We start from the raw sequence: 19212 nt of genomic DNA, 5'->3' as shown, positions 1-19212 counted from the left end.
TATAAGGTGTTTTTAAGGGCTAAATGGTTTGGGTAAGAGGTGTTTAGCAATTTCTGTTACCTAATTTTGCATAAAGCACACACACACACACACACACACACACACACACACACACACACACACACACACACAGAGAGAGAGGTATAAACCTGCGTAAAAGTCACCAAACGTACTTAAAGCCCATGCAAACAAATTGTAGCCTACCCGTTGCCCTAAATTTGGGGTAATCTTTCGATATTTTTCTTATATAGTGTAATAACCAGGCGGTAATATTATCTCAAGTAGCCTATAGCCTAAAAATGAATAGAAAAAGCGCTTACTCACATAATGGCATACGCGCAAAGCATGCTTAACTCACACGTGCATACTCACTCTTGTACCAGACACACACCCGCTCGCGCGCGCGCGCGCGCACACACACACACACACTCACTCACACACACACACACACACACGTCCCCTCTAGCCTGTCTGTGATTGGTCACTCGGCCGTTTGCTGCTGGAGTGACGTCACTGCAGAAGAGAACTGTCAGAGGAAGAAGCATTTAGAGAAAAAACTCTATGCTCTCAGGGTAGTGAGAGCAACGGCGGCACGGAGGAGCGCTACAATGGATAAACTAACGGGCCACGGGAGGACCGCGCTTTGATTTATAATCCGTAGAGAGATACCATCTCTTATGCCATTCACGAGAGACAAGTGAAATAATGGTTAAGGGATCTCACAACCTCGGAAATAAACCACCAATTCGACATGGATCGTTCCAAAACAGAGGTTTGAGCATCGACAGCGCCTTTTAGAAACCGTATGCCTCCGCCTGCTTCGAACGGCGAATTTGGGATGAGAAGCATTTATCGTTTTCTGTACAGACACATGTCCTCTCTTCATAGGTAAATAATCTGATTTCATTTCCTCGGTAAAACCTATTCTATATGCTAGCCATATGCTTCTCATCCTTTACCGGAACCCTTACTGTTGACTTCCACGCGGATACGCAGCCCTCCATTGGATGGCAAAAGAACCAGGACAAATTTCCTCGCATTGAAAAGTAAGGATTCCTTATTCAATAGACGTCGATGTGAGTTTATTTCAGGCTTAATAACATACCGCTAGCTGCAGACACTCATCTTTGTTAATCATATCGCAGCCATCAATTCTGACCATCTATTATATATATATACAGTGTTAAGGAGTTTGAATTGATCTAGTCTACATAAAGTTGTGTAATTATGGGACAAATTCACCTGCGTTTGATCTGATCAACTGTAGCCCAGGCCTATATAGTCGAAAGAGCGGATAGATCTACATCGCCCTGTATAGCCTCTATGACATGTATAGGCCTATTTGTGAAATAAACGCAGTTCTTTTGGTCGTGCAGATACTGCTAGGGGTTTAATTTATATGGTATATTGGTTATATTATTTTCTACATTCATTTAGTAAGATAGTCGGTGTGATGAAATTGAGCAGTTTCAAATGTAGCCTATAGCCCGGTAACCTAACTGCTTTGTAGGAATATCCTCATCCATACATTAGGATGTGTAATGTCACCCACACCTTTTCACATACAAAGAAATGTACATAGAATATGCAATTATTTTGGCTATTCTCTAAAATAGCAATACAGTGGTATACATTTCTGTAAATCTTTTCATTGTTACATTATATTAATAACAAATAACATTGCGTTGTGTTAAATTATTGATGTGTTAAATCATAATGATTTGGAAATGGCTTACAAGCACACTATTATTCGTGACTTTTTCAATTAAAAGCTATGACGTCAGACGCACTGATAAAGGGAGACGTGGGTTCATCACGAGGTTAGTCTGTCTTTAAACATGTGCAGAAGGCTCATTATAGATAGACTAGCTACAATACTAAAGCCGGTAAAATAATGATGGTCTACAGGCCTACACGCTTTCATCTTGATGACATGATTTAGCTAGTTTTTTTTGCACTCTCTTGTGAGAAATTAATGAATTAGTGAATGAAGAGCCTACATGTGTGTTATTGTGGGTGTCCTCTATGATCTTTTGAAATAGATACATTTTTCCAGGAGGGGAAAGAAACTAAAATATATCCAGATATAAATAGCCTATAGACTAAGGATTCCAATAATAATATGACATTAATAATAATACAAATAATTTCATTATAGTGATCACATAGTGCCATGCAGTCCTTACCATAATAGACACAGGCTATTTTTCTGGAAAAGTCACTAAGCCTATAATATACTGCCTGCAAATACGATGTCAATCGATGCAATTAAATCGCCTGTGATATGTTTTTACATTAATTGATCCTCATTATTGTCACAAGATATGTAGTGGGAGTGGAATGTTAAGTGGTGAAGATGGTGATGTTGTATGGGAGCAGAGCTATAGGTCTGTAAATAGAACATTTCAATGTTAGCCAAGTCCTCCACTGGTTGAGAGTCTATTGATCGATTTACTCTAAAGTGATTTAGGATTTAATATGACGATGATTTAAGTTATGCAGAATAGAAGGATCTTTCACAAAAGGCGGGAAGCTGGTTGCACGTCCAGGCCAGGCTTGTAGCCCTGTAGGCCTATATGCTAGCGATGTCATCATGCATGGGTCTATATCAGCGAGAGTAGTTAGAGATGGAGACAGATTAAAACCTTTCACAGAGTCTTATTCATCGACCCCATGGCCTGCACATCAACTAATAATAGGATATATTTCTATTGATGTCTATTGATGTAGGCCTATTTGTTATTATTATTATCTTATTTTGGGAAGGGGGCAGATTTATGGATACAAATTGGTAGTAGCAATATCAATATTAGGCTAGTTATTGCATTAACAAAATGTTTATTTTTCATGTTAGGTGGAACCCATACGATACTCTGGCAGTATGTACGAGGAGGAGTCGGTTGCTATCTTTGGTTATCTAGCTGTATGAGTGTTACTCGGCCGTCATAAAGCTAGCTAACCGAATGTAGGAATGTCCTCCAAACCTGCGACTCGGACAGGAATAAATGGTGTCTAGGAGTAAAGACACAAAATAACATAATTGATATGCAATTACAGGCCAATACCTCATTGCCTTTCCGGTAAGTTATAACAATTTTCCCTAATCATTTATTATAAACATCTGTTGAAACACTTCTGAATTCCTCAAAACCTGATACAACCCGAAATGAATGCTTTTTCTTATTTCATTTAGAGAATATATTCTCTAAATATAAGTAGGGTAATCTTTATAGCATGCCTTTAAATGATAAATCAACATTTTCCACAATGGATTCAAAATCATGTTGTGAATTGAAGTGTATATTTGTCCCACTTTTGTTTAGTATGCTTAGAGCAAGAATACTCTTTATACATTTATTTATTCCATCACGCAAGGCATCTAGAGTGATTTTGCCGAAAACATATTCTAAAAGGAAAAATACTTAATAAAAAGCCTTTATTCCGGTCAGAGGAATAGATAACTTTATCCAGTCATATGAGTGAACTGTAACAATTGATATTCGGGCATGAATATGAATAAAGCTTTGTCGCATCAAAGTATCCGTAGTTGACCAGTATTCCTTATAGTTCTCACTGCATAAATCAGGTTTACGCACACGCAAACACATATTGAATTAAGGTTTAATCAGATGGATTAAGATTTGTGACTCATATTGATATCATTCTTGTCTCAGGTGGAAACGTTTTGATTTCCCAGAATATGGCCGATATTAGCCTTTATGACGTATTTAGGCATACTATAGGCCAACGCCTATAAAAAAGACGGTCCTGATTAAGATGAGCTATGTCAGTCGATATTTCAGTCGATATTAAGTCAAGCGATCCATGTCATTACATAAACGCATACTTTCAGTTGTGTTCTCACATAGAGTTGTGTTGTCTAGAAAGGAAGAACACTTAAGATATTCATGGTTTTTCTAGATTTAAATGCATTATACCTCCCATGTGAGTCTCACAATACCTTTACGCATTGTGCGCACACCTAATCGGCACAAATTATTCAAGTGTCTCAATTTGGACTTTCTGCCTGGCCCTTCACGGTGCTATAGCTATCCCTCAAAAGGCAACTTCTATAGCTTCTCTTGGAGAACCAAATCCGGGGATGCATTTTCATTCAACCAACAACTCCTCTCAGAGCCTACAGTGGCGCTCAATGGCTGGAGCGCGCTCCTGGCTAATTGGTTTGATTCAGTAAAGGAGGCTGGCTATACGCTGGATTTGTGAAACGTCCGAGCGAGCTTTTCCCACGACTGGCCGGATCTCTCCATTCTAGTGTGTCACCAGACAATTTAGAATTTCCACTGGTCAACCCAGTGACATAGGGCCTACCAGTCGCTACTCTGATAATATCGTCCTTAACCAAAACCGCGTCCTCTTGATGTCTATTGTGAGCTTTACATTATCCAAGTGTAGGCCGATATCCTCCTCAGGTCTTTTAATACTGAGAGTAGGCTAGTTGTTGACTACTACTATTAACTCACTTGATTTGAACATTTCGTATTCTGATCAATCTCAATTTATGCTTAAAATATCCATCTATTATTATTTATTGTTACTTCACCTTTATTCACTAACTGCATTCTGATTGTACCTCTACTATCCTCAAAACAAAAGCCTTGTGTCGACCTCCTCCAACCTGCCTATCTGAATCTCCTCATCAATAACTGTAATGCAGGCTCTGATCCATACAAGTCCCAACAAAGAAGAATGGAGACATTATCTAATTCAACCACACCTATCTCACCACTCTATTCTTCTCTAGGCCTAATCCATATAAACGTGTCCTTTGCCTGTTGTAGAAGAACCCTTGGCATGACTATTCTATTACCCGACAATGATCAAATTAATTGTTGCTGAATGTTAGTGATGAGAATTCAAGCATATTGTTTTAATGGATACGTTTAGTTTTATTTTTTTTGAACTATTGCATTAGATTGTATTTGTAAATGTCTTTGTTATTGTCAAAGGTTGATCCAGTGCCCTTGTCACTGCAGTGGCTGCCTGAGATACACCCACAAACTCTGCAGTATGAACAGCACAAACTGTCTACTAAATGGTAAGTAAGGTATACAGTACATGTGCATATTATATGGTAGAGTAACAGCTAATGGCAGATATAGAGAGGCATGATGAGAGGAGAGAATATGAGAGAGAGGTTGAAAACAGAACATGAACATGAACCAATCGGGGTGTGAATGACAGGTGCTAGGATGCAGCTCCGTGCCTCTTGGCTTCAGGTTTCTCTATGCCTCCATGGGAGCCTTGGTGGAGATGAAGATGTGTAAAAGCTCCAGTATGTTTCTGGTTTGTGCTGGTGGCAGCATGACCCAGATCTGAGCTGGCTCCCTGTAGTCGTCAGGTTCTGACTCTGCTGCCTTCAGCTTTGTACTACAGAAAGGAGGAAAGAGCAGAGGAGGAGTAAAGGAGGAAAAACGCTGAAACTTCAGCATCTGCTTCAGCCACTTCTTTCCTCTGAATCCATTCTGTTTACAAAGAGGCTGTCTGCCTGTTTCATCTCATCTGGGTTTTGTTTTCCGACCCGCCACCCACCCACCACCCACGTTCCTCACTGATCTTCAAAAATGCATTCTCCCTGAAGATGGAGGAACTATAGTCTCCATCTCCCACTCCCTCTCTCATTCTCTGCTTTTATAGGCTAATAATAGAATAACCTCCTTTATGGACTCTAAATTCATTTGACCTGACACAGTAGCAAGCAGATTGCTATTCTGAGTACATTTTACAGCCTGAAACTATATTTCCTCCTTTTATTCATGAAGGCATAGATTAGAACGCTAAAATAGAAATTAGTATTATGAGTTTCTTTTACATCAATTTAATCATTAATCTTTTTGTGAAATAAATAACTAATGATGAACAAGTACACTCTTTACATTAGACCATCTGCTAAACGGAACAACGCACCACAACAAAGAATTTTGTGCTGGCAAGATGTAGGGTGGCTGGCGGGTAATGTTTTTTTCTCCCCGGCATCTAACCACTCTCTGACGAGCTGGCAACCCCTTTAATTAATTAACGATGTTGAGAGCGGCTCGTTCTCTATTGTCTCTAATGCACTGACCCCCTCCCACGGTCTGAAACGACAGCAGGCTCACATACACACTAAAGCAACATTGCAGCCACTATGGGTAGCACAAAGCCAGTACAATATATGCCATACAGTCTACTGTACACCATTGCTTGTGTCAAATAACCAGACAGTTTTAATTCTGCACAAGATTACTATCAAAAGCTTCACCCAGAGTCTAGTACCTTGTAGTGGTGTGACTGTCGGATACAAAGGAATTACAGTTATTCTGTCCTTTTATTTCCCTAAAGACAGATTATGTGGTAGTTGCCATGGCAGTGGTAAAAGGGGGTCTGTTTTGTGCTTTATTTCCTCCACAGTGACTGCCAGCCATTCACACCATGTCTGGATTGAGCAAGGGGAAAGTGGCACAGTCGTCACAAAAAAACAGAAAGCAGGAGGGGAAGAAAAAGGCCAACCCCCTTGTCCCTCTTCCCTTAAATCTCCATCACCGGAAGCCTTTGGTGCCATCTGTGACCCTGGAGAAAAGGACGGGCGAGATGCCTCCACCCTGTGCCAACGGGGACAAAGGAGCTGCCAGTTAGAGCGGCCCCCCTCGCAGGCAGCCAGAGGACTCTGTGTGACTGACTGGGGCTGAGCTACGGAAGCCATCTTGATGGAGAGTCTTGCTGCTGCTCCTAAAATGGCTGTGTTGGCATGAGGTAGGGCTGGCAGGACCATTATTTCTATCAGGCTTTTATCCATCACTCCCCTCATCAGTAGGCTAGCCTCTGTCAGCTCTCTTATCTTACCCTCTCCAGTCTGAACTGGCTAACGAGTGTGGCAGGGTTTAGGAGATATTAGATAAATTAACGCTTGTAGGCTAGAGAAAAAGCAGCCCCATCCATTACTGTTTAGATGTTAACGAGGCATTGCATTAACAAACTGACAATAGCCTTGTATGATTTTTTGATTGTAATGTGCATTCATCACACATTGCGACAGACAATCAGTTTTTTTAAACAATACACCACATTAAATACACGTATTTCTATATGAATAAATATTAATCTCTTAACTAATCCTAATTTTGAACATGTATCTTTCTCTCACACACACGCACATTCACACGGCACACACACACAATCCTTGCACTCTCAGGTTACATAAATCTGGTCATGTGAGATGATGATGATGCCCTTGTGGCCTTCAGCCACAGAGCAGAACTAGCACACTCTTTAGTCATGACACCTTCAATCAGTCTCAAACCTACAATCAACCCTCACGTCTCAAACCGCTGTTTGTCTCATACATACAACGTACATATGTGTCTCACATCTAAACCCACTGTTTTCTAATACTTAGCCTACAACTTCTCTCACTCATGATACGTCTATCGTGTATGCATTCATGCCTCATACTATAATGTGTCTCCTACCTACATACATCTTCTATGTTTCACAACTATTGTCCATAATATGCACATTCATATGCACCCTGCCACATGTCTTAGAGCTACATTTATTCCTGTATATACTGTCATTTCAAAGATGTGGATATTGCTTACGTTGCACATGGAATTACAAAATACAAGGCCTTTTTCATTTTCCATCATTGTACCTCATTGTTTACTTCCACTCTTGGTCACTTTGGCTATTTGATATTAAGCTATAAACTATTCAAAAAGGACAAATGTGCACAGGGGGTGACTCATTTAGCCCAAATTAGTTTCAGTCATTTCAGATGTTGTCTTTATGTATAACAGAGATTAACTACAATTGATATATCCTTATTATCAGCACTTTTTATTTTCATCTGTCATGAAAAATGTGCATATTCACAAAATAAGACAACAGCAACTATGGTTGTATCTGTGTGTTTATCATAGAGAGGGAAACACGATTTACAGTACTGTAGGCTAGGCCTATGTGTCAGTCATGTTGGATGGTGTACTGTACAACATGTTCTGTTTATATTATCATCTGGGTTATGGTGAAGAGTATAATTGGAGTATGATTTTTCATAGCTTTAAATTATCAGTCAATGTAACATGGCAAATGTATTTCTACAGAAAATATTTATATACATTATAGATGTTTCTATAATAGTTTGAGAGGACATAGGTATTGAAGTTGACCTTTTAGGCTCCTTGATTTGAACTAAAAATATGTCTCTTGGTCACAGTACAGGATGAAATGATTATAATGATCAGAGCAGGTCATTGCTTTCACTGCACATACTGCTGTTGCTATGCAATTTAGAAATTACACGTTGAGACAATTAGCTGGACAATTATGTTAACAAGCTAGGAATATGAATATGGCATGATAAATGGAAAAAAGGTAGGCTAATGTAGGTTATGTGGTTGATATAACGTTAGTATAAAACGGAATTTCACAGTCTAATATTACAGAGACTGCATGGCAATATCAAATGTATTTAATCTCACAATGTACTGAAAATATTTTATATCGAAAATAAATAATCATATTATCCTGAACAAGAAATTATTCGCATACTCACTGAAGGTAGGACCTTGTCTGCCTATTTAGAAACCGATGTCCAACACAAACCGGATGCAAATCACGACCTTGAGATAGGATCATATGTTGCAATAGAAAACCCACAAATAAACGCAAATATGTATAAAACGGCTTTACATACGGCCTACTTCATCCATCACTATTAAAGACCACATATTTGTAAGGAAGAAAACACCAAAATATAGCCTGTTACTGAATCATTGGCTTTACAGAGATGACAAATAAAGGAAACAATGATGCAACTGCAGCCGTTAATGAAGAGCACCAGACAAGCTCTGCATATTAACATAATTGCATAGAAACGAGGAGAGAAAGCAGAGCCGTCTTTAAAGGCACAGCAGCACATTAGAGTCGCGCGCTGCAGCCTTGTATGCACGTGGGGTTTAGCTGCACGAGACATGCGACAGCAAAGTGGAAAATGTGGGATTAATTTTTGCCAAATGTAAAAATATCCAGTTTAACCGAATATCCCCTAAATCCTGAAGTCCCTTTACTGTAACTAATGAAATGTAAAAGCCAGTGTAGATCATCCCTTACAGTAGGGTATCTTTTTATGAAACCTTTATGGCAGCCAAACAAAACCACACCAGATACAAAGAGAGAGTGACTTATAATACATACAGCCTAATGCCTCCTATATTGTAAATATAATGTCAATTGTTAAATTATGATTTCATTTAATTACAAAAAACAGGCCTATAGACACATTCCACCTGACATCATATGGTATATTATGTTTCTATGAGATTTTGATTAAGGGATAATACCCCACTAAATCATGTAGGGAAATAGCATTCATTTGGAGAAACATTTATTTGTATTCCAAAAAATGTATGCTTAATTGTTTGCACAAACAAGAATAAAATCACAATGCTTGTTGAGTGATTATACATCTTACATGAATTGGATGAAAGATCTACGCTAGCCTAGCCTACCCATGCTTGCATATATTCATCATCATGTACAGTACATGGGATGATAAATGAATAACCACAATGTATTTTAGTACTATCAAAGATTACTGTAGCTTTAACATAACAAATAAAAAAAATGTGCCTTTAATATGATGAAGGAAATCCGCTATGCCTTTAATACAACAAAGGGTAACTGTGCCTTTAATGCCCAAGCAAGCTTTAATTAGACTAGCAGTCTCTCCATAGGGGGGAGGGGCCTCCTCATACCTGATTTGCATATTTTCAAGGCCTCCATCTCAGATGTGTCACTGCGTAGAATACAGGGATGGGCAGACATAAAAAAGCTTAATGGATGAAGCAAAGGACTAGCTCTACACACAATGTGTAAATTAAACCTACGATCAATTGTAGGGAATCTTATAATTAATAGCACTTGATGTAAATATGATGATAAGTGTGTGTGTGTGTGTGTGTGTGTGTGTGTGTGTGTGTGTGTGTGTGTGTGTGCGTCCAAGGTAAATGCCTATGACATTGAATATGCTTTGTTAAGTCTATTCCTGTGTTCAAATGCTATCACATCTGCCTTGTATTAATTAATGAATCATTTCCACTATGTGGATTAGGTGCCATAGCAACTATTCTACGCAGAGCACAGATGTGAGTCATTTTGCATTCATGTGAGAGAAAGTTCTTACAGTGATCCTTTTCCACCATATATCTGTCATAACATTCTCATTTACTGTATATTCTACTTTCAACACATGAACGCAGATAAAAAGTCTGTTCCGTTTCAGACTGACTGTGGGACTAAAATAGACGTATTTTGATCCTGATGCTTCATGTCCCATTTACTCAGAGACCGTGGGCTTGTATTTGGATGATTCTTACTACTAATTGGGGGGTGATATAGAGAATGCTCTGTCTATAATCCTCCTGGTTGACAGGTTTAAAGGTTATGAAATCTGTAAACATGACTGATCTCTTTGTTTTCATTGGGTGGATTGATTTCATATGGCCTAGTTCCCAGTTAATGAAGAAGACTATTGCTGTTACAGAGGTCTACGTGCATATCTCCCCATTGTCTTCAACCCTGATTGTTAATGCTGGACACAGTGAATTATTTGGTGGTGATGTGGTGGGAGCCAGTTGTACGGTATGTAATCAGTGGTTTGTCAGTGAATGCAGTAGCATTGCAATCTAATTCAGCACATAGGACAGCATCAGATCAAGACAGATGTTTTTACTGTAATGGCTGGTGATGTTGCATTCTGCATGCACATGTGCCGAGTCGATGCACGTTTTAATTAGACATTGGCTGTGTGAACCAAAACACGTTGATTTGAACAACTAGCTCTCACAGTCTCACGTCAGAATTAGACTTTCATCCATGTTTCTCAAATGTCAAATTTCAAAGTTATTCCAAACGTCAAATTTCAAAGTGTTTAAGCTTAAGTTTAGGCATTAACTCCAAAATCTTAAGGTTAGGCATTAACTCAGAATGGTTAAGGTAAGGTTTAAGGTTTGGGATCGGTTTAAAACAAAAATCTCAAAAACAACTTTCTATCGCTGGATTAGAACATGCAACATTAAGCCCATCCGCCATCCCCTTCCACAACGGCCTAGCAAACCCAAACCTACTTGATGGTAAAAGCACTCAGTGTTGCCCCTGGTGGCCGGTTTCCACATCATCTCCCGATGTCCTCAGACATGGATGTACGTCTAATATTGACTTGTGTCACAGGTGAACTGGCTGGATTTAAATGTGTTCTATAAGAGCATGGGACAATGCTATCTTTCCGCAATGTGACTAATGTCACATTGTAGGGTGCCCATAGACACGGAAGTCTGAAATGCACACGTGAACAGAAAGACACACACACACACACACACACACACACACATACACACACACACACATACAAAATAACCATACAGATTCCTGTTAAATGTTACTTTTAGCCCCTGGCACAAGGGAGAGCAGAGAGCAACAGTGAGCTGGGATCTCTGAGCCCGGGCTGCAGGGCTGCAGGTCGGTGTAATGCACTGTGTACTGCAGCTGTCTGTCTGTAGCTAGTCTGCCTGTTGGTAAACAGTAGATGGATACCACATTATCATTCTGCTCCTGGCTCCCCTCCACAATGACTGCTTTGTGAGGAGAGCTCTTGACGGAGGTCCACCACCCCTCTTTCCCACCATTGTGTGGGTGGGTGCTGCAGGAGACACAGGGGGTAATGGGGTGGGAAAGACGCTCCATACCAGACACTGCCAGATGCCTGCATTAGTGCCAAAACCATGAGAGTGCCCCCTGGAAAAGCAGCCCCTCTCCCCCCGTTTTTCTATGTATTTATGTCGGTGTGTGTTAGTGAATGTGTCTCAGTGTGTGTGTGTGTGTGTGTGTGTGTGTGTGTGTGTGTGTGTGTGTGTGCGTGTGTGTGTGTGCGTGTGTGTGTGTTTGCACAAATTATCAAATTAGTTTAAAGCCTTAAATTAGCTGTTTTTGAAATTATGCTGCGCTCTTAAAATAATAACTTAAAGGATAATCAGATGCATGTGTTAAAAACATAATACATAGTTACCATGTTGGAAAACCTAAACGTATCTTAACTCACTGAGTACGCTGGGGGTTACTGCCCCTCATAAAAGCTTCAACTACCTGGTGTCTAAAACAGCCAGCATATTAATGGTTGTTTATGGGAGAACAATTTTCAATAATTCCCAGACGTAATGTCTTTACAGAATCTTAGGATTTAAAAAAAGCATCATTTGTTAGATTTTCCAATAAGTATGGATTAACAAATTGGCATTGAGTATGTCGTGTTACATTTCAGCTGGGTGGCAGACTGTATTCTTGATTCCACTTCTACCACAGACAGGCTATTAATTAAACGGCAATCACAATATATTACCCTGTAAAAGGAGGCAGGCAGAGGGAAAATGAGAGAGAAAGGAGAAGAAGGAGAGGAGAGAAGTTGTTGTTTTTACCAAGGGGCAGACAACAATATTTCACAGCAAAGCATACAGACAATGAAGAAAGTAGGTGATAATGTATGCAGGAACTAAGAATGTGAGAGGGATAGCACAGAAGAGCTCACTTAAATATCCTGTTTTAAACAGTTGTAATGAGAGAGAAATTATGTTTGAGCGTTAACAGGTTTATCCATTCAGAATGTAAGGTGGTGGGGAGTGTGTGCGTGTTGGGAAAGTGTGTGTGTGCGTGTGCATGTGTGTATTTATGCATAGTATATGTGTGTTTTTATGCACTTATTAACACATCTGTGTGTTTATATGTGTGTGTGGACAGTCAGTGTGTGTGTTGGGGGAGGGACTGTACTGTCTGCCTCTGTGTGTCTGTCTGTGTTTCCATGTGGCAGAGGCTGCAGCTGGCATATTAATAGACAGGGTGAACAGGGGTCTGGGAGCTGTCTGGAACCACCTTGTATTATCCCACTAAGGAGCTCAATCTGAATCAAATGCAAGATACCGATCATACTTGGGTTATGACTATAAAATGAGTTCTTTCTTTTCAGAGTGTTACCTTAGCTCTATTCTGCCATTTCTCATGAGGTCAAGTGGGCTGTTAGAGAATGGGTTAACAATAAGAATAGAATGATGGCTGTGAATGCTTCTGTTACACCTCCACTGAACTGTGGTTCCCACATCCCGCATTGTACTGTGACAGACTGTTGCTGAAGCCTTGTGGATTTTATCAAGATCCCCCTGCTAAACACAACCAATGTATCAAGACATTTTTTCACCATGATCCAGGCAGAATTAACAATTGACTGGTGGGTTCAGACAAACACAATTAAATTGCATAGTAATCTTCCATCACATTCAATGTTATAACCTGTCAATAAAAGGGACTAAATCACACACCCTGCTCTGAGCTTTGTCTAAAGATTGTATGTTTTACGCTCCCTCTCCTCTCCTCTCCCCCTGTGAGGATACCTCAGCTGCGATCTCGTCTTAATCTGGGGATAAATGCGATTATCCCACCAAGAGTTGTTCTCAGCTTTGTAACGGCGACAGGGGACCTTTCACATCTCTTTTCTTCCCACGGCCCAGTAGCCATAAACAGCCTGGACCCCCAGACATGGGCCTGCCTCAGCTTACAGGCATTAGTCTGGAGACAACGTCAATAACAGCCCTAGCTAAAGGCTATGGTGTATTCACCAAATAAGGGCAACCAATTGGTCAACCAAACAAGTTTTAATGACCACTTCAACAGGCATGTTGTATCCATTTATTGTGGAATCATTTAGAAAATGTTAAGGAAATGTATCACTAGATAGTCTGCACCTCCATTGTACTGCTTGTATCTCTATCTTTCCATCACTCACACGACCTGTGAACATTTCAGGCTGTCTGTCAAGTTCAAGTTCACAGCGGTGGGAATGTCTAGACTCTGATTCACATTCAGTACTTCTTCATCTACTTTTGTCAACTCCCCCTCCCATCCTCTCCCCTCATGGTCATGTCCAAGGCAGGCTGGGGGAGCCCAGTGTTCTGTGGTGTTTCCGTGGCGTTGCTATGACAGAGGGGCTGCGGCGTTGTTATGGTAGCAGGCCTGGCGGGCCCAGCTATGTGCTGGTGAAAGGGACAGCCTGTCAGAAAGTGTGTGAGAAGTCCCTTAGGTCCCCCTTACAGCTGGGCAAAGGCACCCTGTCCCCCCACTCTGGTCCCCTCTTGTCCCCCTCCCGTCCCCCTCCTGTCCCCTAGCACACAGCTCAGAGCCTGGGAACACAGAAACACAGAGAACATTTTATATTCATCAGACTCCCCTCTCCCCCTCCCTCCATCACTCACTCCTTACCTCCCTGTCTCCTTCACTCTCCCTCCATCTTTCTCCCATCCTGTCTCTCCTATGCATCCCTCTCTCCCTCCCTCTCTGGGACAGTAGAAGCAGGACCCTCTCATCTGTCTGCCTCTTCCTACCCTACTAACTGGGAGCTCATCCAGTCAGGTTGGAGCTTTCAAATGGACTGGAATGGCGCTAAAGACTTTGAGTGAGAACACTGGGGGCTATGTGTATTTGTACATTTTAAATGAACCTGAGTGTGTGTGTGTGTGTTTTGTTGAGGTCTCATTCAGGACTGAAGACGAGTATTGAGTATAAAAGGCTGATGATTTGCATAAGCTGCATGCTGTCTGAGGGTTTGGCGGGGGGGGGGGGGGGGGGGGGGGGGGGGGGCACAGAGAAAAAAATATATGAGAGAACATAAAAAAGAAAGAGGGTGAGATCCCCGCATTGTGGAGGCAGAGAAAAAAAGAGGGGGCTTGAATAAGGGAGAGGGTGAAAATTGACAGAGAAAGGGTCTGGCCAAGTCCCCCGGTGGGATTAAATTGTCCAGGAACTCTCTCTCTATATATAATTTGGTGAAATTGGTAATGGTGCGGGTAGACTGCCCCGTGTATATTCAAAACTTGATGAGAGGCTGCTAGATTTGTCTTAGTTGTTAAGTTGATGACAGTTAAGGATGAAGCAATAAACACAGTTATCAGAAAACTTTAATATCCCACATGAATTCACAATGATTCTTTGTATTGGTAAAATCTGTCACTTTTCTGCTTCTATCCACTCTGGAATTGCTTTGCACATACTGTAACACAATTGTCCTTATTATTCATAACATTTCTATTGGCGTACTCCAAGTACCGAAACTGGTGTTAATGTGTTTTGAATAACCCAGTAGAAATAGATGGAAGACTGTATTTATTTTTTAACCAATCATTTTCTGACTGACACATTCTCTGCTTCCAAACTAGATTCCATCAAGCGTCAAGCCCAAGATCATTGTCATCACTCCATCTTACTGTGACCTAAAACAATACTAGTCACTGTTTACAGTTAGCCAATCCGCTGTGTTCTGGGTTCCTGTGTTAAGCAATGTGACATGGGTGACTTACATGTTGTTTCTGATCTCTGTGTCTCCAGGTCCTGCAGGTGTTGACAACCTCTAGGGGAAGACTCTTCCATCAGCCCTGAGCCCTGAGCCCTGGGCCTTGAACCCTGAGCCCTGGGCCCTTCCTCATTGGCATCCTCTCCAGTCAAACACTGAGAAATGAGGGCACTGAAGAATCCCCCCTAAAGTTAACAGACAATGCTTGTAGAAATTTACTGTAAGGACAATGTTTGGAGATATTTACTATAGGACAATGTTTGGAGATATTTACTGTAAGGACAATGTATGGAGATATTTACTGTAAGGACAATGTTTGGCGATATTTATTGTAAGGACAATGTTTGGAGATATTTACTGTAGGACAATGTTTGGAGATATTTATTGTAAGGACAATGTTTGGAGATATTTACTGTAAGGACAATGTTTGGAGATATTTACTGTAAGGACAATGTTTGGAGATATTTACTGTAAGGACAATGTATGGAGATATTTACTGTAAGGACAATGTTTGGAGATATTTACTGTAAGGACAATGTTTGGAGATATTTACTGTAAGGACAATGTTTGGAGAAATGTACTGTAAGGACAATGTTTGGAGATATTTACTCTAAGGACAATGTTTGGAGATATTTACTGTAAGGACAATGTTTGGAGATATTTACTGTAAGGACAATGTTTGGAGATATTTACTGTAAGGACAATGTTTGGAGATATTTACTGTAAGGACAATGTTTGGAGATATTTACTCTAAGGACAATGTTTGGAGATATTTACTGTAAGGACAATGTTTGGAGAAATGTACTGTAAGGACAATGTTTGGAGATATTTACTGTAAGGACAATGTTTGGAGAAATGTACTGTAAGGACAATGTTTGGAGATATTTACTGTAAGGACAATGTTTGGAGAAATGTACTGTAAGGACAATGTTTGGAGATATTTACTGTAAGGACAATGTTTGGAGAAATGTACTGTAAGGACAATGTTTGGAGATATTTACTGTAAGGACAATGTTTGGAGAAATGTACTGTAAGGACAATGTTTGGAGATATTTACTCTAAGGACAATGTTTGGAGATATTTACTGTAAGGACAATGTTTGGAGAAATGTACTGTAAGGACAATGTTTGGAGATATTTACTGTAAGGACAATGTATGGAGATATTTACTGTAAGGACAATGTTTGGAGAAATGTACTGTAAGGACAATGTTTGGAGATATTTACTCTAAGGACAATGTATGGAGATATTTACTGTAAGGACAATGTTTGGAGAAATGTACTGTAAGGACAATGGACAACAGAGGACAACAGATTATCTGATGATATATTGCACGGCTGAGAGTGTATAGTTTCAACATAACTTTTAACATTACAGCAGAATGTAAGACAATGTGTGTATGATGTGAAATCAAAAGGGATGAGATCAACATGTGTGTGCGTGTGTGTGAGTGTGCGTGTGTGTGTGTGTGGGGGGGGGGGGGGGGGGGGGGGTTGGTCCCTACTGTACTCTTTAGAGTACTCTGGAGTGTACTGGGCTTCAGAGAAGCACTACAGTGCCCTAATGTGTGGGCTGTTTACAAGAGAAGCTCTCTGGATGTCTATCCTCTGTCATGTGCAATTAGTTACTTTATGAATAGAACTGACTACTCTATGCAAATAAATGTGAATGACTCACCCTCTGGCTGTATTGCAAATGTTGTTTAATGTTTGACTGTCACAGTGAAAAGAAAGACATTGTTTGGTGAAGATTCCATCCATTTACTGTATATCCATCAAATGCTGCATTTTTCCTATTACAAATATTATCTGCATGTGTTCATAGTGATCAGGGAATGTTCTACATGAAATGTGTTAGATACAGTGTTGAAGCAGTCAGATTAATAGCCGTCTCATTGCCTGATTTTTATTATTATCCTTATTCAGAGAGATAGACAGTTTTGAACATACCTGCAATAAAGAAAGGGACACATAGTTGTACACAAACGTCTTACAAAACATGTTGTTGTAATTGAGTTCTGACTTGTCATGACTTCTGTGCTGTTTGAATTGAATGTGTATACAGAATAAATAATACAACAGATGTCTAAAATATTCTAGTGTTTTTTTGATTGGAAATACAGAAATGATTGATATTGAAGTTTATATGTCTGCATTTAAACAGACAGCCCAATTCTGATTTTTTTTTAGACATCGAATCTTTTCACATCAGATCTTTTTCAGAGATTATCTGATTGGCCAAAAGACTAATAAGTGAAAAACAGATCAGAATTGAGCTGCCTGTCTAAATGCAGCCTAGAGACACAGACTCTGAGAACGACAGTATGTTGTTCTTAAAGACAGTATGTGTATCAGCACGTTGGAAGCACACCACAATAGAAAGCTGTTGGTAGATTGGTCTGGATCTTCTATTTACCAGATGAGTGTGAATATTATGCTTTATTTTGAAATGTGAATATAGGCCTTCAACCGTTTGGACATAAACATACCATCCTCATGAAGTCTTCTGAAGTAGCCTAAAATACATTTTAAAAAGTAGCCTACCAAGGATTCTAAGCTCTCAGGTTTGTTGGTCTTTGATCGGTAACTGTTTTCAAATACATTTTTTGTCTATGCATTTTGAGTGACAGGTGACACGTAATTGCTGAGAAACATTGAACATAACCTAAAATTATTCTGCAAAAACTGAGATAAATAAAATCAGGCTAATGGATTGGACGAAATCTAAAGTGCAAAGGCATAATAACATGCAAAGAAAATAGACGTGAATCAAAAAAGAGAGAAACACTGAAAGTGTAGAAGTTGAGCGAGCCGGTTGAGACACAGTGGTGCAGAATACAGACATGCTCCTGCAGAAGTCTCCCTCCTTGAGCTAACTCCCTCTCGCTCAGAAGGCGTTGTTGTTTTGAACATTTAATTGTTAATTGCTCTTTAAATTCTATAGAGTATCGCCAATCATTCGCCATTTGACTTCAGACTGGATAGCACAGACTCGTCGACTCAAAACAAGCAACTCATCGTTCCCCTCAAAGATGCTTCATCGTGAATTGACCGCAGAAAAAAAGAATCTGAAAATCAAATACATTCTACCCAAATTAATAGGCTAGGCCTACATCTGAATTTTAGATTTTTAAAAATCACGAATCATTGCTTTCACAAAGCCTGTGATTAAGGTAAGCAGCGAATTATTTAATTTTGTGTTGTGCTTAACCAGTCTGTAAAGCAATGATATTGATCATGGGTCTGACAACTAATTTACGGCTATGTTGTCTCTGCATTATTAGTCGCGTCCACGTTGGGAATAATTTGCATTGGTCACTGACATTTGGTCATAGATTGGCCCGAAACACACTCCAATCGAACGTTTAGTTGATGCCAAAATACCTCAAGTGATTTCTTATTCTAAATATATCCAATACGGTTATCAAAAGTTATATTTTATTTTCGACCCTTCCAACTGAAGTCGCTTTCGTTTGCCCATAGACGGGCTGGCTACTTAGTATATTTGACTCTCTCACAGATTGTTTTACGACGAGTTTTATGTCATCTCTGACACCTTTTTAATGAAACATCTAGCCTATACAAATGAACGGTATAAGAATATAATATCGATACATCTTTATTAATCGTTTATTAGCTTAGATTTCTAGAGTGCCTACAGTAGAACATCTCAAAATAATACGTACTTGTAACATTTTGCCTCCATATATTAGCGCTTCAGATACCCTATACGTGAACACTACACTAGCTTTACATTCTAGTCAGTTGAGTTTACTTCCTTAAAGGAGGTTTAATTGCAAATACAATAGCCTACAATAAAACGTTTCTG

General features: G+C 39.8%; 2 long non-coding RNA genes across 3 annotated transcripts; one reads left to right on the top strand and one right to left on the bottom strand.

The window, feature by feature from the left end:
* The first annotated feature begins 561 nt into the window (after positions 1-561).
* On the top strand, positions 562-17475 carry LOC110526462 (uncharacterized). 2 transcript variants are annotated; one of them, XR_016496962.1, is made up of 4 exons: positions 562-1046; positions 4968-5056; positions 6409-6750; positions 15421-17475. It is a non-coding gene; the product is annotated as an uncharacterized LOC110526462 (long non-coding RNA). The 2 variants fall into 2 exon arrangements; XR_016496961.1 differs by lacking the exon at positions 562-1046 and adding an exon at positions 2965-3080.
* LOC118964925 (uncharacterized) lies at positions 4887-8848 on the bottom strand. Its single transcript, XR_005052224.2, has 2 exons — positions 8552-8848; positions 4887-5388 (listed from the first exon to the last, which is right to left on the bottom strand). It is a non-coding gene; the product is annotated as an uncharacterized LOC118964925 (long non-coding RNA).
* Positions 17476-19212: the final 1737 nt, after the last annotated feature.

The sequence above is a fragment of the Oncorhynchus mykiss genome, chromosome 6 (assembly GCF_057628025.1).
Source record: "Oncorhynchus mykiss isolate SJ-2025 chromosome 6, ASM5762802v1, whole genome shotgun sequence".
Taxonomy (NCBI): Eukaryota; Metazoa; Chordata; class Actinopteri; order Salmoniformes; family Salmonidae; genus Oncorhynchus; species Oncorhynchus mykiss.
Note: the sequence above shows the minus strand (reverse complement) of the source record. Positions and strands in the feature narration are given on the sequence as shown.